Genomic DNA, 27,455 nt, shown 5'->3' with positions numbered 1-27,455 from the left:
CCACTGCACTGTACCAAGCTTCACACTTTCACTGTAGCATCCCATGCCATCATCTCATCTTTTCCTCCCATCAGCTTTATCAAGCAGGTGGTAGCATCCTTGGGGCCTCCCTGGTGGCTCAGATGGTAAAGAATCTGCCTGCAACACAGGAGACCTGGGTTCAATTTCTGGGTTGGGAAGATCCCCTGGAGAAGGGAATGGCAACCCACTGTAGCATTCTTGCCTGGAGAATTCTCTGGACAGAGGAGTCTAGCGGGTAGCAGCCCATGGGGTCACAAACAGTTGGACACAACTGAGTGACTCCCACTTTCACTTTTCTTTTCACTAGTAGTATTCTCAAGCCAATCCTAAGGAAAAAGAACATCAGGGAGATGAGCTGACTTTCACGAGTCAAGCAGAGCCCAGACTGAATCTTGGCATGGCTTCTGCCTTAATCTAATATGATCACTTGCCTGAAACTCTGTTTCCCAACTTGAGAGGAAAGTAGAACTCAACAGTTTTCCTATTCAGGGTTGATGCCTCCAGTATTCTTGCCTGGAGAATCCCAGGGATGGAGGAGCCTGGTGGGCTGCCATCTATGGGGTTGCACAGAGTTGGACACGACGGACGTGACTTAGCAGCAGCAGCAGTGTGTATATCACAGTGATACCAGTTGTTACAATAATGACATATTGGGTTGTCCAGAAAGTTTGTTCAGATTTTTCTGTAACATCTCATGGAAAAATCATAACGAACTTTTTGGCCAACCCAATACTTCCCAATCAGTTGGTAAATAGCCACAGGCTCTCAGGATGCCCATGACCACCACCCTGGCCCTTTCTCTAGGTCCTCAGATTTCCCCATTATTCAAAGAAAGACTTAACACCTGGTGTATCCGGGGACTGCAAGGATTCTGCCATCCTTCCTCATTAATTGCTATCAGTTTCACACTAAAATATTTTGAATTTTACCTCTGCTTCTATTTAAGTCCAGGGAAGAAGACAGTAGGCCTTTAAGTAGTGGGGCTTACTTTATATTCCAAAATTAACCGTGCAATATTTATAACAAAGATAGCTAGGTCATTACTTTCACTAAAAACAACAACAATAACAATAAAAGCAGTTTACCTCTGGGCCCACAGGGTCTGTGCTTCACTGAATTTTCCATTTTGGTGCCCTTTCTTCCTTAGCATTCCTCCTAATTTATTAGAAACATTAATCCAGTCAGAGTGAAGAAAAAAAGAAGAAATGTGATGCATGGTGGGGTAGAATCATCCTGTCCTCATTAGATGGAACCCAGGAGGGTCTGTAAGAGCCGCTCACCAAGAAGACCATAGATCATAGGCAAGCGTATCCCAACAGACTCCAAGGTCCTGTACTTCATTATTTTCCCAAACATGAGGGTGCTTGCTTTGTATTCGAGCTCCACTTTTCCACATTATAATACATTCATTTAAATGCAGATTTTGTTGTTCTGCTTAACATCATCAGTCTAGTAGACAGACACCTGTGGGGAAATATAAACTAACCTATCTCCGTACATTAGTGGGAAGCACTAAGCTTGCCACAATTACCAATTTGCCCTCGGGGTCACGTTGTTTTATCTTTCACACGTTAAGAACGCTGTTCAGAAATGCACTATCGTGCCTTGCCATCTGAAGTGCTATGCCGCTCATGAACAGGATACCTTTGACTACATCACAGGCTGAAGAACTCATCCATAAACTCAGGAAAACATGTTACCCTGGGGGAAAGTACCACCTACAGATGTGCTGGTGTCCGTGTCGTCCATCCGGGTGTGAGCCACTGCTCTATCTGAAAGGCTCTGGGCTAGCTCTTCTCAGCACAAGAACATTCGGCTGAGAACCTGAAGCAGAACTCAGTGAGAGCCTTATTAGAAGTCATTTGATGGGTCATTCATAGAGGGCAGAGAGGCCTGGAAATTAGCCTTCTTTGAAAAGTGAACCAACACATGTGCAGAGAACAAACATATGGACACGAAGGGGAAAGGAGAGTGGTGGGATGAATTGGGAGGTTGGGATGGATGTATATACAATACTGAGATGATGCATAAAATATATAACTATGAGAACCTACCGTATAGTATAAGGAACTCTACTCAGTGCTCTCTGATGACCTAAATGTGAAGGAAATGCAGAAAACGGGGTTGTGATTTAGTCATTAAGTTGTGTCCAACTCGTTGCAACTCCATAGACTGTGGCCTTCCAGGATCCTCTGTCCATGGGATTTTCCAGGCAAGAAAACTGGAGTGGGTTGCTGTTTCCTTCTCCAGGATATCTTCCTACCCCAGGGATCAAACTTTTGTCTCCTGCTTGGCAGGTGGAGTTTTTTTTTTTTTTTTTTTTTACCACTGAGACACCTGGGAAGAGATATATATATGTATGTATGTGTATATATATATGTAGCTATTTATGTAGATAGGAGATATATGTATATATATAGCTGATTCACTGTGTTATACATTAGAAACTAACAAAACATTGTAAAGCTGCTGCTGCTGCTAAGTCACTTCAGTCGTGTCCGAAGCCCACTAGGCTCCCCCATCCCTGGGATTCTCCAGGCAAGAACACTGGAGTGGGCTGCCATTTCCTTCTCCAATGCATGAAAGTGAAAAGGGAAAGTGAAGTCACTCAGTCGTGTCCAACTCTTAATGACCCCATGGACTGCAGCCTACCAGGCTCCTCCATCCATGGGATTTTCCAGGCAAGAGTACTGGAGTGGGGTGCCATTGCTTTCTCCAATTGTAAAGCTACTATACTTCAATAAAAAAGTACATAAATAAAAATGAATCAAGTAAATTCATAGATAACAGCTTACTAGAGTGTTAAAGGACTCAGGGAATCAGAAGTAACATTAGTAAGTACTAACCCTGGTTTCATAGCCTATAAACAGTATTTCAGTCCACATTTAAATTGGGAAGTAGGGATGCCATGTTTTCATTTAACAGATAAGGTCAGAGATTGCACTATACATGGCCACTGGCCAGGCTGCTTGGTTCCTCTAAACTATGTCCCATTGCATTAATTCAAAAGCAAGAAGAGTCTGACAGCATACCAAAGCTTGACCACATGCCAGTGAATGCATTCCTACCATCAGCAGTATTGCTGTATCTGAAGAGAGTACTCGACTGAGGTTTAATAAACCATGGAAGTAGAGAGCTCAAATTTTAAATCCTGGGTTTGGCACAGTATCTTTCCTGAAACCCTCAAACAAAGGATAGCTACCCTTGTTGGCCAGTCTAGTGTATCCTAGAGTCTTCTATCACATACTCAACACAAATAAAATTATTGGTCTGAGAATCACCTTTCTGAATAGACAGAGTTCTGTGGAAGTTTCTTCCATAATGTTTTGTTTGCCCAAATCCCCACACTTAGCCCAGCGCACGTCACTTATCAAAGTATTAAGTGAGTAGTCAATTTCCAACTCAGTCCATAGGAGAAGGAAGCACAACCTGATGCAAACACCTTGACCCAGTAAGTGCGTCTCTAACGATACAGGGGACTGCGTTAGACGCCATCGCTCCGCAGAACTCGTTTCTCCTTCTTACTCTCTCAGCCCTAAATGCAGGCTGCCCAAGGCGCCGCCTAATTACTGTGTGTGTGTCCCACTTAGGTTTTCTTCAGAGGCAAAGTGTATAGACCTGCTACTGTAAATACTTTCTCTTCTTGGTGGTCTGATTTCTCAACTAAAGATAGCACCTGAGTATCAGTCACTCTCTTGCCCCTTACGCATGTGAAGATTTTGCAGTTCGTTCCATGGAATTTGAGGGCAGTCACATGATGACATTACCGCACCTCTAAGGCAAAGACCCTGACCCAGAAATGCAGTGACCTACTACGGTACTGTACTTTGAGTGAACATCAGTGGTCCCAGAATGGTATCTCCGCCACATGATGTGTAAGGGGAATGTAGTTCATTCTAAGAAGAAAAGGACTATTTCTAGAAAGTCAGATGCAAAACACTTAGAAATTTTCAGAACTTTCTTGAAGAGATATTTAATTGATGGTTTGTGAGACAATGCAGACAACAATAATAGAAAACTTGGTCTCAGTTGCAGGCTTCTTTGTTAGAATCAGAGGTTTTCTTTGATCAGTTTAATGTGTCAACCCTCACTCCAATAGTATACTCCCTTATAATACCAAATTCCCTTCTTTCAGAAGAATTTATTAACTAGACTTTCCAAAGAGCCCCATGCCAAGGACTGAGCCACATTGGTCTGTATGTTTTGAACTTTCCCATCTGTTTGGTCCTGTCTCTGAAGTATACCTCTCCTTCATCCTCTATTGATATCAGTTCACAACTCTCTTTATAAGAGAAAATAAAATATTTACACAGTTTTCACACTTAAGCCATTCCTTCTCTTCTGTTTCACTCAGAGATAACTAAGAACATCATCTTCAAAATCAATCAGGAGGTAAAGGACATATATATATGTATGTATGTATGTATATATATATATGTATATATATTGATTCATTCCTAGATCTTCTTCTAGGAGAAATGGATAAGTTATAAAATGAAACTATTATCTCCTCTGAGACAAGCAGCACCTTTGAATAACACCAGATACACCTTTAGTCACTCCAGAAAAACATTTCATCACATGTTCATCTCAACCTCTCAAGCTAATCATACTGGAAGACATCATAATGACAATTCTGGAACAAAATTACATTTTAGGTAGATTGGATTTTTTTTGTAAATTAATTTATTTATTTTAATTGCAGGCTAATTACTTCACAATAGATTGGATATTTTTAAGATGTATCTTTCACAGACCAAGCCCAGAACTGTCTGATTTAGAGGATCTGAAGAATTCTAGAGGAAACAGTTTCTTTGTACACAGTTTTATATAATAAATACCATTCATGAGATTTTACAAGTTACAAAGTCATTTCAGAATTATGTCATTAAATTCCACACTAGTTGTGTCAAGTAAGGCCAGACTGATATTATGACCACGTTGAAGAAGTGAGAAAATGGAGGCACTAAGAAATATGTGCCTCTTCCAAAGTCATCATCAAAAAATAAGCAGAAGACCTAAATAGACATTTCTCCAAAGATGACATACAGATGGCCAACAGGCACATAAAAAGATGCTCAGTATCACTCAGTATTAGTATTGAGCATCTTAGTGATGCTAGAAATGCATATTAAAACTACAGTGAGATATCAGCTCAGACTGGTCAGAAAAGCTATCACCAAAATGTCTAAAAATAATAAATGCTAGAAAGGATGTGGAGAAAAGGGACCCCTCCCACATGATTGGTGGAAATGTAAATTGATGCAGTCGCTGTGGAAAACATTATGGAAGTTGCTTAAAAAACTAAAGAGAGAGCTACTATATAATCTAGCAATCCCATTCCTGGGCATACAACCAAAAATAATGAAAACTCTAATTTGAAAAGATACATGCACTCAAATGTTCATAATAGAATGATTCTTAATAGCCAAGACATTGAAGCAATCTGAACATCAATCAACAGATGAATGGATGAAGAACATGTGAGATTATGTATTTGTATATATACACACGTGCACCAACACACGCACACACACACACACTCATGCCCAAGAATGATGGAATATTAGTCATAAAAAGAAAGAAACTTTGCCATTTGCAGTAGTATGGATGCATTTAAATATTATCATACTGAGTGAAGTATGTCAGACAGAAAAACAAATATGATGTTCTTTGAATGTGAAATATAAAAAGAATACATAAATGAACTTATTTACAAAACAGAAACAGATTCACAGAGGTAAAAAGCAAATTTATAGTTATCAAAGGAGAGGGGATAAATTAGGAGTATTGGATTAAAACATACACACCACTATAAACAACAAGGTTTTACTGTATAGCACAGGGCATCCAGGGATGCCAAAAAAAAAAAAAAAAAAGGGTTTCCCTGATTGCTCAGTTGGTAAAGAATCTGCCTGCAATGCAAGAGACCCTGGTTCAATTCCTGGGTCAGGAAGATCCACTGGAGAAGGGATAGGCTACCCACTCCAGTATTCTTGGGCTTCCCTTGTAGCTCAACTGGTAAAGAATCTGCCTGCAATACAGGAGACCTGGGTTTGATACCTAGGTAGGGAATATCCCCTGGAGAAGGGAAAGGCTACCCACTCCAGTATTCTGGCCTGGAGAATCCAATGAACTGTATAGTCCATGGGGTTGCAGAGTCAGACACCATTGAGCGACTTTCACTTTAGGATTTCCCTGTTGCTCAAACGGTAAAGAATCTGCTGGTGATGCAGGAAACCAGGGTTCAAACCCTGGGTCTGGAAGATCCTCTGGAGAAGGGAATGGCAATCCACTCCAGTATTCTTGCTTGGAGAATTCCATGGACAAAGAAGCCTGGTTGGCTATAATCCGTGGGGTCACAAAGAGTCAGACACAACTGAGCGACTAACACACATACACACACACATACGGAACTATATTCAGTGTCTTGTAGTAACCACAATGGAAAATAATTTGAATGCAACATATATATATTGCATATATTTATATCCAATATACATATTTATATTTAAATATAAATTTAAATATATATAAATTTATATATATATTTATAAAATACACACATATATATAAAACTGAATCACTTTGCTATATACCTGAAACTAGTAAAATATTGTAAGTCAATTATATTTCAATTTAATGTAAAATGTAGATCACTGGAGATTGAAAGCCAGGTTTTCTGACTTTAATTCTAGTGTTCTTGATAAAACAGAAACATAATTACTTTTCATTATAACATTTTCATTGAAACATCATAAAGAACAAATATTTATTATAAGAATGAATGAATTTTCAGCCAATCCATCTTTATTTATGTGCCTAGAACCAGAGTGTATGAAAAGAAGGAAAGTACTTAGTCCCTACAATAAAGCCTTTTACAATTTAGCTAAGGGTTAATACAAACACCAAGAGAAACTGGAAAGTTGTGCTGCTAAGTTGATTTTTTCCAAGAGTCTGTATTATCAGAGCAAGTAAAGGACACTGCTGACCTGAACAGGTTCATGTAATCCTGCCAGCCAAACACTTGGTACATGAGAAACAAGATTCCAGAAACACTGGGCTCACAACTGAGCCTCTTAGATTGCTGACTAAATGGGGGAAATAAAACTGAAGAAAGCTATCTACACTATGTCTACTTCCAGCAAGGTATTTTTTGACATGTACTTTTTGATATTGTCTTTCCGATGGAGAAAACCTCTCCTTCAGCTATCACCTAAGACATTGGCTGTCTCCAGATTTCACTCATTCATTTCTTCATTCAGTCCTTCAGCAATCATTTACAGGTTGCCTCTTGTGTACCAGGCACTGTTTGAAATGTTATGAATATAGTAGTGAAGGAAGGAAGCACAATCCCTGTCTCCATCAAGTTTATAATTTGATGGAGAGAGATAGCCAATACACACATCAATGATGATACATGCATAATAAAAGGTCATAATATTTATGGAGTAACATAAGCAGGAAATAAGGCTAGGGAGTTCCATGCTGCTTGGGGACCTGACAGTTTTCAAAATGTCAAAACTAAAATGTGTTGAAAAAAAATCAACATTTGAGCAAAGATCTGAAGGAAGGAATAGAGTAAGAAAGAGATGCAGCTTTCAAGGAAAATAATATTCTAAGTAGAAGAAAGAGCCTCTGCAAAGGCTGTCCACAGCTCACTGGAAGGAGAGAAGGAAGATGACTGTCTGGAAGAAAAGGAGTCAGGTATCCAAAGAGGAGATGAAAGCACATGAGGGAGGAGCTAGTAGATCACAAAGACCTGGTGTACTTTGAAAGGACACTGGCTTTTTTAATTTGAGTAAGATCGGGAGCCCTTGGGAGGTTCTGAGCAGGGGAGTAAGGTAATCTAACTTGTTTTCATTTGTAGCTGGGCTGAGACTGTACTAAATCAGGACAATGGTAGAAGCACCAAGGCTGTAGCAGTAGGTAAATGCACAGTCCAGACAAGAGATAATGGTATAATGATGAATATATCTCTGGTCTACTTCTTGCTCTCCACTGGCTGTGCTTAAACGATCCCATTCACTTCACCTGGTTCCTTCACATATCTTCCATGTCCTGATCACTTTCAAAACTGTCTCTGATTTAAACACCTCTCAATAGCACTGTATATTTTACAACAGCCTAGATAGCTACCCCCAACCATAACATGTGATGTTAAACATATTCTCACCCTAATACATTCAGAATCCTTTGTATTTTCATGACACCTTACAACCAATTATGTGCTTCTAAATCTAAACTTTATTCCACTGTTTCAGTTCACTTGCTCAGTCGTGTCTGACTTTTTGCGACCCCATGAACCGCAGCACGCCAGGACTCTCTGTCCATCACACACTCCCGGAGTTTACTCAAGCTCATGTCCATTGAGTTGGTGATGCCATCTAACCATCTCATCCTCTGTTGTCCCCTTCTCCTCCCGCCCTCAATCTTTCCCAGAATCAAGGTCTTTTCCAGTGAGTGAGTCAGCTCTTCGCATCAGGTGGCCAAAGTATTGGAGTTTCAGCTTTAGCATCAGTCCTTCAAATGAACACCCAGGATTGATGTCCTTTAGGATGGACTGGTTGGATCTCCTTGCAGTCCAAGGGACTCTCAAGAGTCTTCTCCAACACCACAGTTCAAAAGCATCAATTATTCTGCACTCAGCTTTCTTCACAGTCCAAGTCTCACATCCACACATGACCACAGGAAAAACCATAGACTTGACTAGACGGACCTCTGTTGACAAAGTAATGTCTCACTTTTTAATATGCTGTCTAGGTTGGTCATAACTTTCCTTCCAAGGAGTAAGCATCATGGCTGCAATCACATCTACAGTGATTTTGGAGCCCGGAAAAATAAAGTCTGCCACCGTTTCCACTGTTGCCCCACCTATTTGCCATGAAGTGATGGGACTGGATGCCATGATCTTAGTTTTCTGAATGTTGAGCTTTAAGCCCACTTTTTCACTCTCCTCTTTGACTTTCATCAAGAGGCTCTTTAGTTCTTCCTTGCTTTCCGTCCTTAAGGGTGGTGTCATCTGCATATCTGAGGTTATTGGTATATCTCCTGGCAATCTTGATTCCAGCTTGTGCTTCTTCCAGCCCAGAATTTCTCATGATGCACTTTGCATAGAAGTTAAATAAGTACGTTAAGTTAATAAGTTAAATAAATATACAGCATTGACATACTCCTTTTCCTATTTGGAACCAGTCTGTTGTTCCATGTCTAGTTCTAACTGTTGCTTCCTGACCTGCATACAGATTTCTCGAGAGGCAGGTCAGGTGGTCTGGTATTCCCATCTCTTTCAGAATTTTCCAGTTTATTGTGTTCCACACAGTCAAAGGCTTTGGCATAGTCAATAAAGCAGATAATTTTCTGGAAACTCTCTTGCTTCTTCCATAATCCAGCGGATGTTGGCAATTTGATCTCTGGTTCCTCTGCCTTTTCTAAAACCAGCTTGAACATCAGGAAGTTCACAGTTCACATATTGCTGAAGCCTGGCTTGGAGAATTTTGAGCATTACTTTACTAGCGTGTGAGATGAGTGCAATTGTGCAGTAGTTTGAGCATTCTTTGGCATTGCCTTTCTTTGGGATTGGAATGAAAACTGACTTTTTCCAGTCCTGTGGTCACTGCTGAGTTTTCCAAATTTGCTGGCATATTGAGTGCAGCACTTTCACAGCATCATCTTTCAGGATTTGAAATAGCTCAACTGGAATTCCATCACCTCCACTACCTTTGTTTGTAGTGATGCTTCCTAAGGCCCACTTGACTTCACATTCCAGGATGTCTGGCTCTAGGTCAGTGATCACACCATTGTGATTATCTGGGTCGTGAAGATCTTTTTTGTACATTTCTTCTGTGTATTCTTGCCACCTCTTCCTAATATCTTCTGTTTCTGTTAGGTCCATACCATTTCTGTCCTTTATCGAGCCCATCTTTGCATGAAATGTTCCCTTGGTATCTCTTATTTTCTTGTAGAGATCTCTAGTCTTTCCTATTCTATTGTTTTCCACTATTTCTTTGCATTGATTGCTGAGGAAGGCTTTCTTATCTCTCCTTGCTATTCTTTAGAACTCTACTCCTCAACAAATAACCATCTACCATTTCTATACCTTTAAATTTCTTACCATAGTATTATTCCTATTACTGCTGCCTCAGTTTAGAACATTCTATTTTTCCAGAGGTACAGACATAAGGTCATTCTCAACTGTTCATAGGTAGATTGATCCACGTAAATACACAGATCCCAAAGTTCAGCCTAGGCCCATAAAGAAACAAATTATTTGTACCCAAGGCAGCACAGTAATCGTTTGCAACAGACACATGCTTTCCTCTAGTATTTTCCCTTATTGCCAGGGAATACACATTCTAAAGCCAGTGAAAGGATTTCAGCACATTAGATGCTGCTGCTGCTGCTGCTAAGTCACTTCAGTCGTGTCTGACTCTGTGCGACCCCATAGACAGCAGTCCACCAGGCTCCACCATCCCTGGGATTCTCCAGGCAAGAACACTGGAGTGGGTTGCCATTTCCTTCTCCAATGCATGAAAGTGAAAAGGGAAAGGGAAGTCGCTCAGTTGTGTCCGACTCTTAGTGACCCCATGGACTGCAGCCCACCAGGCTCCTCCATCCGTCGGATTTTCCAGGCAAGAGTACTGGAGTGGGGTGCCATTGCCTTCTCCAGATGCAAATGAGAAAGTGCTACCTTCTGTTTATATGAACAATGCACTATAGTAGATCAAGGACAATTGAAACTATTGAATAATCCAAGCTGAAAAAAGCTAGCATTAACCATAGGCAGTAAAAGTTAAAATGGAGAGAAATGGATTTATTCAATGAGTTTTAAAGAGGTAGGTTCAGGCTGGTTTGAGACTTTCAGCCATATTTATGTGTACTTTTTTAGGTCATTTGTTTTAGCTTTATACTTACATGAAGACTCTTTGAGATCTGAGAGCTAATTAAGCAAGACATTTTCTGATCTTCATTTTATTTATTCTTAAAAACAAGAAACAAAAAAAAAACAAAAACCCTTGTTAGATTATCACCAATCCCCAGCTGGGAAAGCTGAGGCTTAGCCTGGATGTCAGAGTGAGACTGTATTTGCAGGTTTGTCAGACACCAAAAACCCATGTGTGGGCCCTGTGCGTAATCTTAAAGGTAAGATAAGTTGAATTAAACTGTCATGGGTGAATTTATTACTCGTAAGTATCTAATAAATATTTCAAATATGTCATCAATTCACAAATTCATCACCTTATATGATTTCCTGGAGAGTAAGGAAACAAACTGAAACTCCAATACTTTGGCCACCTGATGCAAAGAACTGACATGTTTGAAAAGACTCTGATGCTGAGGAAGATTGAAGGCGGGAGGAGAAGGGGACGACAGAGGATGAGATGGTTGGATGGCATCACCGACTCAATGAGTGTGAGTAAATTCCAGGAGTTGGTGATGACAGGGAGGCCTGGTGTGCTGCAGTCCAAGGGGTCTCAAAGAGTTGGACAGGACTGAGCGACTGAAACGAACTGAACTGAAGGAAAATGAGTAATAGGGATCTTTTCTATTCTCCTACTTCTTATTTAGAGAACACTGCAGAAAACATATTTAAGAAAGCAATGATTCTAATGAAGAAATCAAATCATTCAAATTGTGTTCTTTCAAAAAATCATGTAAAATGAGAAGTGAAATTGCTCAGTCACGTGCAACTCTTTGTGACCCCACGGACTGTAGCCTACCAGGCTCCTCCATCCTTGGAATTCTCCAGGCAAGATTACTACAGTGGGTTGCCATTTCCTTCTCCAGGGGATCTTCTCCACACAGGGTTTGAACCATGTCTCCGGCACTGCAGGCAGACGCTTTACCCTTTAAGCCACCAGGGAAGCCCATATGTAAAATGATAAGCCCTAAATAGCAAGACAAGGTCAAGAACATGTGAAGAAATGAAGGGACAGATTGCTAATTATCATTTTTATTGTCATCTTGGAAAGAAGGAAGGTTTGTTTGTAATTGCTTTGGTAGGCAGTCATAGTAAATGAACCTGAAAAATGTAATATTCCTTCTCCAGAACTGTTTGCTGTCTCAATTTCCCCTTTGAAAGTATCAGCCAAGCCTTTTTTAACTGTTTGTAAAAACAAAATCATACTGAGTTACAGCTCAGCTTTGTAGGGAGTTAATAAGGTTGGCTGTTTGCCTCAACTGGTAAGGGATTTTCCCAAGAAGAGAATCATTTTTCCAGTTGAATTCAGTGCTCTTGCTCTATGACCACTGTGCAAAGAACACATTCACAGTATTGCATTTAAACATCATTAGGTTGGGCCCTTCTCCCTTTCGGAAAGTCACTTTCTTTTGAGAACCATTACCATCTACTGGTATTTCCATTTGCAGGGAAGCAAAATTTGCCACACTGAAACCAAGAAGGACCCCGTGGGGCTCCTGGGCAGGGAGCCTTTTTGTCCCCTCAGTCTCTGCTTTTTATAGGCAAGACTCCAGCCTCTGTGACCTGCTCTGAATTTCAAAGGGCAGATTCAAACTGTTGCTAATTAGGGAAGGAGTAGCCAAGAAACTACCTGAAGTGAGGTTAAAGGGTCCACAGAAGCTCATCAAGACCAGGAGACAGACCTCTTGAGACAAAACACACACCCTCATCTTGTCAGCAGCCCCACCTTTGCACTATGGCTATAAAGTGAGTGAAAGTCACTCAGTCTTGTCCGGCTCTTTGTGACCCCATGGAGTGTACAGTCCGTGGAATTCTCTAGGCCAGAGTGGGTAGCCTTTCCATTCTCCAGGGGATTGCTATAAAACTCCCCATCAAATCCTCCTGGGTTGGGACACACAGCTTTCCAGAGCAGGAGCCCACTGTGTCCCTCCTTGCCTGGCAATGAAATACAGCTATTCTTTTCAACTCCACCCCAAACTCTGAGATTCAATTTAGTCTACAGAGGGTGAGATGTTGGCATCAATAGTAATGCCTCTTTGGCATGAGGAAGAAACAGAAGACTCAGGAATTTTTATCTTTTCACCTCCTCCTTAATTGCCTTAAAGAATTCAGACAGAGGAGCCATCCCAGGAAAGAAAAGTATCACCTGAGTTATTATAGCATAATCTGAACTATATATGGGAGACAGGGAGGAACATAACAACCTCTGTTAAAATTTCTCTCTGTGCCCCATTGTTCTGACATGGCCCAGCAAACATGTGTTAACCAAATGTTGGGTCTTTTTTCACCTTCCTGTGAATTGCCTTTCTTCTCTATGAAGTCTCGCTGAGCCTGTGGCTCAGCTGGTAAAGAATCTGCCTGCAACGTAGGAGACCTGAGTTTGATCTCTGGGTTAGGAAGATCCCCTGGAGAAGGAAAAGGCTACCCACTCCAGCATTCTGGACTGGAGAATTCCAAGGACTACAGTCCACGGAGTTGCAAAGAGTCTGACACAACTGAGTGACTTTCACTTCACTTTCACTTTCTATGAAGCTGCAGACCTTTCCTCCTCCTTCAAATTCAGTATAACATATATGCCTCATTTTGCCTGTTTTTGGAACTCCCCCATACTTATGGGTATCCCCTATATGTAATTATTTTTTTCTCTTATCAGTCTGTTTTATGTTATTTTAGTTATTCAACCAGCCAAACGAACGAGGAGGAGAAGGGGGGAAATTCTCACTTTCTAAACATTTCAAGTGGGTTTTGATTTTCCCATTAGTCACTGTGTTCCCATCAATCCTGAGCAGTGGGCTGCTTTCGTCACTTTTGCTGATGCCCTGGACCCTTGTCTAGAGTACTCAAGTTTTCCCCAAACTGAGTTGTGGTTCAGAAACGAACTATCCCCATCTTATGGCATAACATTCTGTGAATGTCTTGAACCTTAATGTCTTACCGGTTTTTATTGAAAGTTGTTCTCTAATTTTTTTGTACACATCTTTTCCTCAAGAACTCAAACAGTGTTAGATGGGTACCTGAGCTGAGGCAATTATAAGTGACAGGCAACAATCAATTCTGTAAACTATTCTTCTTTATTGGGAATAAAAAACTGATCCTGAGTCAAACCTCTGTGAATAGCTCTTCTCTCTTGGGAACACCCTTTTTGTCTCAGCCATTTGTCAATTCAAGTAAGTCTGTCTCCTACCCAGGAGAGAATCATAAAGGTGAAGGGCACTTTTAAAGTTATGGATTTCATCCACCCACTAATAGTAAATCCCCACTGAGGCAAGAAATAGATGAATCCCCGGATGAGCAGCTGGATTTGTTCCCTGTGGACAGATACTCCAAAATAGCAGGAGCAAGAGAAGAGCTGAGCTCTATACAGATAAGAGATAAAAAATCACATATTCCTCACTCTCAAAGTCAAGGAGACTTTCCCAGACCACACATGAGCAAAAACGTTCCTTACAGGTCAAAAAGGGGCAGGGTGCCAGCCATAGTAAGTGATGTCAACCTACCCATAGCTCTCTTCACTAGAATCCACCTGGCTGAAAGATGCACGCGTGCACACACACACACACACACACACGATGACCCTGAGTTAAATCAAGTACAGACTCAGAACCAAGGCAAGATGCCTTCTCTAACTTTCACATACTGTTCCTGCCCATGAGCTTATACCAACGATATGGTAAAAGAAGATATATTCTGCCCTTTTCTTTTTCTCAAGTCTTATTAGTACTGTACAACTAAAAAGAAAAACCAACACAAAGTGAGAAAAGGAATCACTGATTTATTTCACTTTAAAAATGGAATTTTAAACCTCATTCTGTTCATGTGTATGCACCACACCAAAATGTAAGCTTAGTGAAATACTAAGCTCTTACAAATAAGATTGTTATTTTGACTTTTGTGTGTGTGTCCATTTTGCCTTTCAAGGATTAGGAAGAAAAACATGGTTACCCTAAAATGATATGCAAGGGCTAATGGGAAGAATGGGAAGGCCCACCTTGCATTTGATGTTAATTATTTGTCCCATATAATAATACATTGGGTGATATATTCATTCAAACAAATTAGGAGAAAGTTAGTACTTATACCTCGTGACTCGTGTTCAGTCCCAATCTGTTAGCTGGTCCTATATCTGAGAGAGAAAGCAAACTTTATCTACAGCCTGAGGAAAAAAAAAAAATACCAAAGCTAATGTGACAGAATGTTTCATAAATTTCGATTTTATACTTGAAAATTAATGCATTCCATTTGATGTTATTTGGCACCCTGTACTAAAAATCCTTAAAAATAAAAAGCAACAAAAACAACAACAACAACAAAAAAACCTCAAAATGTTGGAGTCTCTAATTCTGTTTTGGGGAAGCTATCCTAAGAAAATAGTCTGAAACAGAGAAACAGTTTATGCACAAAATATTCATTGCACTGTATGTTTAAAGGAAAATTTTGAAATTAACCTAAACAGTCAACCACTGGAGGGAAGGTTAAGTAAACTTTGTTATTTGGTGTTTTGTATTTAATGTAAATATTTGCAAAATATCTTATTTACAAGGAGATTATGTTCACATGGGAATATGTGAAGAGAATAAAACAGGATAAAAACACACAAAGAGTATGCACTCAGATATGTTAAATATATCAAAAAGATAATAAAGACTGGAAGAAAATAAACATTTGTGCCAACTGCTGGAAATAAGGAAAATAGTTTTGTAATTCTGTTTTTCCAAGATGAATACAAATCAATTTTAAATGGGAAGGGAAGGATACCTTACATAAAGAAAAGCTGAGTTTCAGAAATAGAATATCACCTCACATGCAAAGCAGCTATGTGGATTACAGTGGTGCTATTATCAGGCTTATGAAATATGAATGTTGACCTTGTCTCCCTGCCATGTACTGACATTGAATGCTGTTTAATCGAGGCCAATTACTTTTTCTTTCACCTTTAATTCTTCTCCAAATTTTGCCACTAAGTACCACTCGGTAAGCTTAAAATTGTTTCAATGAATCAAGCTCCCTCTTAAAACATTTTCTTTTTTTGTCTCAGAATAATTCTGAATATAATACAAAAATTATACGCCTTATGCTAATGGTACCATTTTGTCTACGAGGGCATCTTGTCAGGGAGACCACATCTGAGTCTGTATTCTAAGCAGCTCTTAATTCCTTTATGGAATTCAGGAAACACAAATTCTAACAAAGAAGGGGAATAAAATATTATCCTTTGCCCTCTGGAGCCTTCACAAGAGCCCTGCATTCTTTAGGCAAATGTCATTGAGAATGTTTTTATTCTTGTATCCCTCCAAAGGGAAATGGCAGAACCCGAGCACTTTGCATTTTCTCCTCTGAGCTGAAACACTGGGACATATGAAGGTAAACACAGCTGGCCAGAGGTGGTCAGGGCTTTAGGACCCCCCACTTGCCTGGGGCTCCTTGGAAGCTCTGTATATTTTGAATTTGTAATCTCACAAAGACCCCTCAAGTTGGGTAAGATGGATGTCCCACACAATTTTGATCGACCCGGGGACCTGGCCAACTTCCCCAGATAACGCTCAGTGGCACCTGGAGGGCACAGATTCTGTTTCTTCTGATACTACCTATTGAAACGTGAGAGCTACTGGGTCAAACGGAAGGAGGACATCATGGAACAGGAGAGCAGAAGAGAAACAGAGGGTAAAGGGATGTGAGACAGAAAGGGATCCCAAGGATATCAAAATGCTCCTTGGTGATCCTTAAGAACTGAGATGAAAATCAAGGCTTGGTGGTGTCCCACCAGGAAAAGCCCAGCCCTGTGATATAACATGACTCTGAGGGAGTCAATTCAAGGACCATAGGAGGAATGCCCTCAGTTCTATAATTATTCAAAACTCAAATTAGAAAGAACAGGAATTAGCCTATCTCTGTGTCTGATACACTTATAGCCAATTCTTAGTTGCCAAGATCTCTGACGAGTATGTTATTTTGAAGCACTTGAAAAACAATTCATAAAAATATTTCATTTCAGAAAATAGTGGGAGGGACTTGCAGTTTAATAGAAATCATCAGAGACAATGATTATTAACAAGGTGGCTTAACAAGCTACTTCAGTTGCTTTTATAGAGGGAAACAGCTTAGAAAGAGATGGCATGCCTAGGGTGATGGGTTTAGTGGCAAAGTGGATTTATCAAGGCGTTTTCCATATAACTCATCTTTGCCTATCAGATGATACTTTTTTTTTTTTAAAAGAAAAGTCAGTTTTCTTATATGTGAAGGAAAAAAATAAAAATTATCTAATGTTATTATTTTATTCCCTTGCAAAAATGCACACATACATACACATACAAGCTCAGTGGAAGGAAATTATATTTTATTACATGTCCTATTATTTCAAAGTGCCTTAATATCAATACAGGTTTTAAAAAGAGAGACTGTGTTTGAATTTTCTTCCTTATTAGTGCCTTTGCTCTCATTTTACTACTTGTAAATTGTGCAGAGAAGAGGTAGAAGTCCGAAGAAGATACAAAACAAATTTTCTTCTCTATTTAGAGATAACTTTAGATGCTCTCTCATATTCCCTTGTGGCTCACTTGGTAAAAAATCTGCCTGCAATGTGGAAGACCTGGGTTTGATCCCTGAGTTAAGAAGATCCCCTGGAAAAGGGAAAGGCTACCCACTCGAGTATTCTGGCCTGGAGAATTCCATGGACTGTATAGTCCATAGGGTTGCAAAGAGTTGGACATGACTGAGCGACTTTCACTTTCACAAAATCCCACAGGGGCACCTGGAAATACATTTAGCATGTTATTCCAAGGGCTGCACTTGAGCTTAGGGAATGCTGAAGTCACAGCAACCCAATGCCCTGGGATGACACACAGTAATCCATGAATGCTTTTCAGCAGGGGAAGAGGCTTTCCAGGTGGCTCAGTGGTAAAGAACTCACCTGCCCATGCAAGAGATACAAGAGACACGGCTTCAATCCCTGGGTTGCAAAGATCCCCTGAGTAGGAAATGCCAACTCAGTCCAGTATTCTTGCCTGGAAAATTCCATTGTCAGAAAGGTCTGGGGGGCTACAGTCCATGGGGCTGCAAACAGTTGGACACAACTGAGTGACTGAGCATACAAAGAGAGTTATTATAGTCTGAAACGAAATACAAAGTTCAATTTACTTTTACATGGATCCTGGGATTAAATGCACAAAAAGCATCAACTGTGCTTGTGGAGCAGCAAGGGGGCCCCTGGTGCTTAACCTGGGAGATCACCAACCTTTCTGATAAATTGCAGTGGGCACTGTCCTCAAACAAATGTTCTGCAAATGCTCACCAATCTATGCATATAATTTCAGAGCTACTGGACTAAATTAAAAGACCAAGCTTTGTAGTTCATCTGACCAATTTGACACAATGTGAATTTACACATTCATCTTCCATTTCTCAGCCTCAATCTCTTTATTTACAAACTTTGTCATGACTGGGATTGATAATATCTAAGACTATTTCTAGCTCCAAGATGTTTTCAGCCTATATTAGGTTTCTATCCAATCTGTCCTGAAGAAATAAATTTTTATAACCACTCTGAGACTAGTGGGAAATTCAAGGTTAAGATTTCTTGGAGTTCTCAGTGACACTGGTAATTATGTTGATGATTTTTTAAAAATCACCCCTAAGTACTACCTAATTTTCATTTAAATGGAAGAAAGAATTATCCAGACAAGACAGGGACTGTTTCTGAGATAGTCACTCAGTTCACTTTGGTTCTGCATGAGACTGAAACCATTTAGCAGAAAATTAAATTAAAGTTTGCCAAGAAATTAAGATAAAATGTGAGGATCACCATGTAAAGCTATTTGTCATTCTGGAAAGAATGGATGATCCATGTCAACCTCCAAATTCAGCTCTATGAGAGCAACTGGAAATTAGTGAGGGTTTTAAAAGTGATGGACAAATGGAGTTTGATATGGGTAAATGCCAGCTGATGCAAAGAGCTAAAGGACAGCTGAGTGTGACAGATAGATTCACTGTCCATGAAGATCAAATTACTGAAATCCAGTGTTCAAAGAATCCTAGAAGGGCCAGGCTTTGCTGTCATAATATGAGATTAATCTCAGGGCAAGTAGAGTAAACTTGAGGAATATGCTTAAGAATGAGTTTGATTCCTTCTGAGATCTCAATGATTTTAAATTTCTTTCATTTTCTTAAACAAAGCAAAGAGAGCACAGATAGGCATATGATGACATTTAAGGGATAGAAGAAGCCTCCTGAGTTTGCAGAAGCAAAGTCAAAGGCCACTCTTCCATTTATTTACAAGTAAAAGCTGATTCAGGACCTTGCCTGGAGTTGATAACAGACCAGCCCCATTAAATGGCAGCAGAGATCAATACCATTGAACTACCTGGTAATTTATATGCAGCCAGAAATAAATTTGCATAAACTTGTGACTAGTAGGTAGGAAGTGAGAGTCTAGTGACGTAGCTGAACTTGTGTCTAAAAACAACAATTACACCCTTAAATACATCAGAGAATGACCTGAAATTTCTGCAAATTTAAAACATGATTTGGGAGAATGGCATTGAAATACATATAATATCATATATGGAATGAGTTGCCAGTCCAGGTTCGATGCACGATACTGGATGCTTGGGGCTGGTGCACTGGGATGACCCAGAGGGATGGTATGGGGAGGGAGGAGGGAGGAGGGTTCAGGATGGGGAACACATGTATACCTGTGGTGGATTCATTTCAATATTTGGCAAAACCAATACAATGTTGTAAAGTTTAAAAATAAAATAAAATTAAAAAAAATAAAACAGGTACAAAAAGTCTGTTTCATACTTCTTTTCATTCACCCATTAGACAAGTATTTATTTCCAGAAACTATCTCTCAGGCACTATTAAAGGGGCTGGGAATATACCAGTGAGAAAAGGAACACATCTCTGACATTACATCCTAGTGGAAAAAGTCACACAATAAATACTAATCATGCTAAATCAATAAATAATCTAGTGTGTAAGAAGGTGATAGATCCTCAGACTTTTTAATTGAGAGTAGGGCAGCCGAATCTGGAACACTAAGTGAGGTGGCAGGCAGCTGCAGTGTTAAATAAACCGAATCACTGAGAATGTAAAATATGAGCAAAGACTTGAAAGGGATGAGGCAGTTAGTGATGCTGACATCTGAGGAAAGAGCAAAATGACCAGGGGGAGCTTCTGGAGCCCACAGTTGGAGTGAAATGGTATGCCTGGGGCAGAGAAAGCAAGGAGAGAGAAGGAGAGCAGAGATAAGACATAATAAACACCGGTTCTCTGGATGAAATGCTTCACTGAAATTTTATTTATAAGAATAATATGATCTGACATGTTTTGGTCACTCTCGCTGCCATATTAAAAATAGATTAGAAGCAGGAAAACCTATTAAATATTTGTTTTATTATTTATTACAAAAAGACTCCAGGCAAGAAATGCTAGTGGCTTAGGTAAGTGTAATACTAGGAGAAATAATAAGAAATGGGTAGATTTTGAGATGGAAAAAGTAGCTTGTGAAGTAGGCTTTGAGGAGAACAGGAATTAAGTGATAAAAGTGTTGAGTTTGAAGTATCTATTAGAAATCAAAATAGAGATATAAAGCAGAAGCTTGGAAGTACAAGTCTTGAATTTGGAAAGGAGGCACAGGCTGAAATTGTCATTTTGGAATTTATCAGAATTTAAGCGGTACTTAAAGCCATGACGCTGGGATAAATCCACCAGTCATAAGGAGAGAGGGAGACAGACTGACAAGAGCATCAAAGACTCATATGCTCCTATGTTCAGAGGTTGGAGAGAAGTGAGAATGAGTGACCAGTAAGACAGGAGAAAACCCAGAGTGTGTAAAAGAGTGGGGTCTAAGTTCAGAAAACTTACAGCCATCAAAGAATCTTGACCTTGTTGATAGATGGTTAAGAACTGGGAAATGACCATGGTGTTAAGCAGCATGGGGTCAGTGTTACCTTTGTGTGAGGGGAAAGTCAAACTGGAGAAATTCATCAGAATTGGCTGCCTCAGTGTAGACACATCTTTGAAGAGTTTTGCAGCAAACAGGAACAAAGAATAGGCTGGTAGGTGGTAGGGAAGTTTGCTAAAGTGATGATTTTCTTTTTGTGAGAATTAATAACATTAATATAGAGATGGAAAGGATCCATAGAGTTTTGAAATCAGAAGAACTGGGTGTAAAATGGGGTTCTGTCACTTAATTGTTTTATGACCCCCGACAAATGATTCAACTTCTCTGAACTTCCTTTTTTTTTTTTTATCTTACCAGACAAAAGGCTACATTACCTTTAGTTAGCAATCTCGAAGGAGACAGACCTGAATTATATAAAGACTCACAGAGATAAAGATTTATATTTGATGTCTCTTAGAAGCTGCAAGTTAAAAACTTTCTTTATGGATCCCTAACATCTTCATCTTGGAATGGGAAAATAATGCTTGTGGCCCTGGGATTTGTTAAGAATTGAATAAAACGGTACAAATGAATTACCCGGAATAGCATTTGGCATGTATCAAGTACAAGATAAATGAGATTTGCCTTCCCTGTGTGCTCTGTGGTGTCTCAGAGGAAGACCCAGATTCTCTGAATGGACATTTGCACAATCAGCTCCAACCATGCTCTTTGATGAATCTGGTCTCCAGTATGTTTGTAACAGTAGCATAGCTTGAGGCTCCCCTGAGACCATGTATTTCTTTGATTACTGCTTTATTATCAGTCACAGTGCTGCTTCAGTCTCTGTCCATCCTCCCATGACCCAGGTTCTGATGCTGTGGGCTCCAGCCACATGGGCTGTGCCCTATTGAGTGTGCTGCCAAAGCAATGTGAGGCACAGTTCAGTTCAGTTCAGTTGCTCAGTCGTGTCCAACTCTTCGCAACCCCATGAATCGCAGCATGCCAGGCCTCCCTGTCCATCACCAACTCCCGGAGTTCACTCAGACTCACATCCTTCAAGTCGGTGATGCCATCCAGCCATCTCATCCTCTGTCGTCCCCTTCTCCTCCTGCCCCCAATCCCTCCCAGCATCAGAGTCTTTTCCAATGAGTCAACTCTTCGCATGAGGTGGCCAAAGTACTGGAGTTTCAACTGTAGCATCATTCCCTCCAAAGAAATCCCAGGGCTGATCTCCTTCAGAATGGACTGGTTGGATCTCCTTGCAGTCCAAGGGACTCTCAAGAGTCTTCTCCAACATGACAGTTCAAAAGCATCAGTTCTTCGGCGCTCAGCCTTCTTCACAGTCCAACTCTCACATCCATACATGACCACAGGAAAAACCATAGCCTTGACTAGACGAACCTTTGTTGGCAAAGTAATGTCTCTGCTTTTGAATATGCTATCTAGGTTGGTCATAACATTCCTTCCAAGGAGTAAGCATCTTTTAATTTCATGGCTGCAGTCACCATCTGCAGTGATTTTGAAGCCCCAAAATATAAAGTCTGACACTGTTTCTACCGTTTCCCCATCTATTTCCCATGAAGTGATGGGACCAGATGCCATGATCTTCATTTTCTGAATGTTGAGCTTTAAGCCAACGTTTTCACTTTCATCAAGAGGTTTTTTAGTTCCTCTTCACTTTCTGCCATAAGGGTGGTGTCATCTGCATATCTGAGGTTATTGATATTTCTCCCAGCAATCTTGATTCCAGCTTGTGTTTCTTCCAGTCCAGCATTTCTCATGATGTACTCTACATATAAGTTAAATAAGCAGGGTGATAATATACAGCCTTGACGTACTCTTTTCCTACTTGGAACCAGTCTGTTATTCCATGTCCAGTTCTAACTGTTGCTTCCTGACCTGCATACAGATTTCTGAAGAGGCAGATCAGGTGGTCTGGTATTCCCATCTCTTTCAGAATTTTCCACAGTTTATTGTGTTCCACACAGTCAAAGGCTTTGGCATAGTCAATAAAGCAGAAATAGATGTTTTTCTGGAACTCTCTTGCTTTTTCCATGATCCAGCAGATGTTGGCAATTTGATCTCTGGTTCCTCTGCCTTTTCTAAAACAGCTTGAACATCAGGAAGTTCACGGTTCACATATTGCTGAAGCCTGGCTTGGAGAATTTTGAGCATTACTTTACTAGCATGTGAGATGAGTGCAATTATGCGGTAGTTTGAGCATTCTTTGGCATTGCCTTTCTTTCAGATTGGAATGAAAACTGACCTTTTCCAGTCCTGTGGCCACTGCTGAGTTTTCCAAATTTGCTGGCATATTGAGTGCAGCACTTTCACAGCATCTTCTTTCAGGAATTGGAATAGCTCAACTGGAATTCCATCACCTCCACTAGCTTTGTTTGTAGTGATGCTTTCTAAGGCCCACTTGACATCACACTCCAGGATGTCTGGCTGTAGGTCAGTGATCACATCATCGTGATTATCTGGGTCATGAACATCTTTTTTGTACAGTTCTTCTGTGTATTCTTGCCACCTCTTCCTAATATCTTCTGTTTCTGTTAGGTCCATACCATTTCTGTCCTTTATCGAGCCCATCTTTGCACGAAATATCCCCTTGGTATCTCTAATTTTCTTGAAGAGATCTCTAGTCTTTTCCATTCTGTTGTCTTCCTCTATTTCTTTGTATTGATTGCTGAGGAAGGCTTTCTTATCTCTTCTTGCTATTCTTTGGAACTCTGCATTCAGATGTTTATATCTTTTCTTTTCTCCTTTGCTTTTCGGTTCTCTTCTTTTTCACAGCTATTTGTAAGGCCTCCCCAGACAGCCATTTTGCTTTTTTGCATTTCTTTTCCATGGGGATGGTCTTGATCCCTGTCTCCTGTACAATGTCATGAACCTCATTCCATAGTTCATCAGGCACTCTACGTATCAGATCTAGGCCCTTCAATGTATTTCTCACTTCCACTGTATAATCATAAGGGATTTGATTTAGGTCATACCTAAATGGTCTAGTGGTTTTCCCTACTTTCTTCAATTAAGTCTGAATTTGGTAATAAGGAGTTCATGATCTGAGCCACAGTCAGCTCCTGGTCTTGTTTTTGTTGACTGTATAGAGCTTCTCCATCTTTGGCTGCAAATATAATCAATCTGATTTCGGTGTTGACCATCTGGTGATGTCCATGTGCAGAGTCTTCTCTTGTGTTGTTGGAAGAGGGTGTTTGCTATGACCAGTGCATTTTCTTGGCAAAACTCTATTAGTTTTGCCCTGCTTCATTCCGTATACCAAGGCCAAATTTGCCTGTTCTCCAGGCAAAAAGAAACACCTCCAGGTGTTTCTTGACTTCCTACTTTTGCATTCCAGTCCCCTATAATGAAAAGGACATCTTTTTTGGGTGTTAGTTCTAAAAGGTCTTGTAGGTCTTCATAGAACCGTTCAACTGTGAGGCACAGGGAAGGCTATTTATGAAAAATACCAATGGAAATACCAAGTGGACCTACATTAAAGTTACACTATACATTCCCTGGTACAAACGTTCAGACCACTTTCTTAGAGATATTTTCCCATCTCTAAGAACATGTAAATGTATATCACAGGGGAATATGTGAGGGCATATAGTAATTGGAGTTGTGAAAGCGTTGGTTTCTGATCTTCAGTCAAATCTAATCTGAATCACACTAGTTGGGTGAACTAGACAAGCTAATGAGCCTCTCTAAATCTCTGTTATCTCATCTGTTAGTGGGGCTTGCAACATCTCGTGTGATCTATGTGAATGAAAATTGAGATAATTTTAGCAAATCTCCACACAGAGCAGCTGACAGGAGTAAATAATATTCATGTTTATTACTGAGTAGGTTATCTGTATATTAGGTACTTGGGCAGAGATGAGTTCTATACTAAAAATTCACAATTCAAAACAAGAACAATGGCATAGAGGTTTCAATACAAACACTTTTCTATTTGAAACCCTGTATTATGAAGTTCTCCAATGAAAAAAATAATTCTAAATATGGTGCAACATCATTAATTCCTGATGTAGTACATAATTCTCCACCCAAGACAAAGCTGATCATGGTGCTGGCTTCACAGTCCTCAAGTTGTAGTGAACCATAGGAGGCAGTGTCCCCTCTGAAGGCCAGTTTTACTTTCAACCATGACAGTAATGCCACCTCCATGAGACCCTAATTTTGGAAAGAAATCCCTCAGTAGATACTGTATCTATTCAAACTAAAGATAAAGCTACCATCTTATACATACCATAATTTAATGCCAAAAAAAGTTAAATTTTTTGAAAAAAGAATAGGGGCTTTTCCAAATTTTCCCTGGTTTAATCAAAAGTAATTTATTTTGTCCTTAAATTTCATTTGGAGTTTGGGAGATCTCATGCTAAGATTAGTCTTACTATCTGTACAGCCTTAGAGCAAGTTATGTATGGATGTGAGAGTTGGACCATAAAGAAGGCTGCGTGCCAAAGAATTGATGCTTTCAATTCTTCAGAGTCTCTTGGACAACAAGGAGATCAAACCAGTCAATCTTAAAGGAAATCAACCCTGAATATTCACTGGAAGGGCTGATGCTGAAGCTGAAACTCCAATAATTTGGCCACCTGATGTGAAGAACTGACTCATTGGAAAAGACCCTCATGCTGGGAGAGATTGAGGGCGGGAGGAGAAGGGGACGACAGAGGATGAGATGGCTGGATGGCATCACTGACTTAATGGAAATGAGTTTGAAGAAACTCTAGGAGATAGTGAAGGACAGGGAAGCCTGGCGTGCTGTAGTCCATGGGATCGCAAAGAGTTGGACACGACTTAGCAACTAAACAACAAATAGCAACTTACATGTCCTCTGCAGGTCTCCATTTCCACATCTGGAAATAATGTTTTAGATGTAAAATTTTAAATATGATTGTATGCATATCACATCCAGCATATATAAAGTGTGTAAGAACTGAAAGTTCTTTTCCAGTATACTTTACGCTTTTTCACACTCTGATAACTTTTAAATAACACTTATCTACCTTGGTGGCTCAGAGGTTAAAGCATCTGCCTGCAATGCAGGAGACCCGGGTTCGATCCCTGGGTCAGGAAGGTCCCCTGGAGAAGGAAATGGCAACCCACTCCAGGATTCTTGCCTGGAGAAACCCATGAATGGAAGAGCCTGGTAGGCTGCAGTCCACAGGGTCACAAAGAGTCAGACAGGACTGAGCAACTTCACTTTCACTTTCTTTACCTAACCTGGGCTCAAGTTATCAATTGGAAAACCTCATAGTGTACAAAAAAATAAGAAAAATAGGCTCATAATTATGTCCCTGATTCTCTTTACATAAATTTAAATGAATTCACACCATGTTAATTAAATTTTATTATTTTCACTAGACTTGAAATAGATTTAATTCACATACATTACAATAGTTAGGGCTTCATTATCATATATGAAAATCCTGAAAATTATCTGCTAAACAAATACTGAAACCACATGATCATCCTTAATTATTGTGAGCCTAAGGAGGCTACAATCCATATATTGATCACAACCTACAATATACTAAAATGTAATTCTGGGCTCCACAAATTGGATTTTGAAATTCAGTGTGAAAGATTTTCATCAGACACCCAGGGGACTGTGATAGGAAATGATATTACTTTGGTTCTGTATTCTGCCTGTTCTTCTTCTCTTACAGCAAACACAAGTAGAAGAATCACTGAGATAAAAGTGAATACTTCTTTTTGGAATAAATGGTTTCTAAAAGTTGTAGTTGTGCCCATTTTCAAATAATCACACCTGAGTATGAAGCCTAAATGAGGAACTCCATGAACTCTGAAATCAGTAATGGTCTTTTGACATGCTTAACTTGGATTCCAAAGTCTGACATGTAAACACCATATAACTATTTTTAACATGAATAAATCTCTCTCATAAGGGTTGCAAAGTTGATTCAGCTGGTAGTACACAGAACGTGGGCTTGTGATGCAGAGGTCTGACTTTACACACAAGCTCTACTCATTAGCTGCAGTGTGACTTTGGGAAAGTTACTGATCCTTCATTTATTCATCCGTAAGAAGGGAATAATGATAGCACTCCCTATGTTAATTTTGAAAACGAAAACAAATCAATGATGGAAGGGATGTTTTAGACACACACACTCTATCCAATTGGTTATAAATTAGTCATTGAAAACTCTAAATCCACAAATCAACTTTCTGACATGTTCACTTTAAGTTTATTTACATACTTACAGTATAAAAATCTTAGGTTTTATACCAACTTATAAAATTATTTTTAAGAAAAGACTCAGACTATAAGAACAAATGGGAAGAAAATTAAAAAACAATCAATAAAGCATAAATCAACAAACAAAATCAATAAAGCATACTAGTACTGATTCTTCCCAGAATTACTCCCACTAAAGCACTTTATGCTTATTTACATTTTACTTGGGGTATCTTGTTCTTCCTCACCTGAAGAATATTCCTTATGAGACTTTAGGATAATTGTTACATTTTAAAGAAATGCTAGCTGCCCCTGTTGCTGATTAGATTACCCTTCAAGAATCCTACTACACTGTGCATATGTGCTTGCCATACTAAATGGACTAATATCTCAAATTAGTGAAATTAATATTCAAAAGCACAAGC

At 39.7% G+C, this 27,455-nt stretch overlaps 1 protein-coding gene across 6 annotated transcripts in view; it reads right to left on the bottom strand.

Annotated features, from left to right (window-relative positions):
* Positions 1–27,455, bottom strand: part of NRG3 (neuregulin 3) — a 1,272,378-nt gene that overhangs the window by 582,745 nt on the left and 662,178 nt on the right. The window lies entirely within an intron of this gene.

This window comes from Bos indicus x Bos taurus, chromosome 28 (assembly GCF_003369695.1).
Source record: "Bos indicus x Bos taurus breed Angus x Brahman F1 hybrid chromosome 28, Bos_hybrid_MaternalHap_v2.0, whole genome shotgun sequence".
Taxonomy (NCBI): domain Eukaryota; kingdom Metazoa; phylum Chordata; class Mammalia; order Artiodactyla; family Bovidae; genus Bos; species Bos indicus x Bos taurus.
This window is presented reverse-complemented; position numbering and strand designations above follow the sequence as displayed.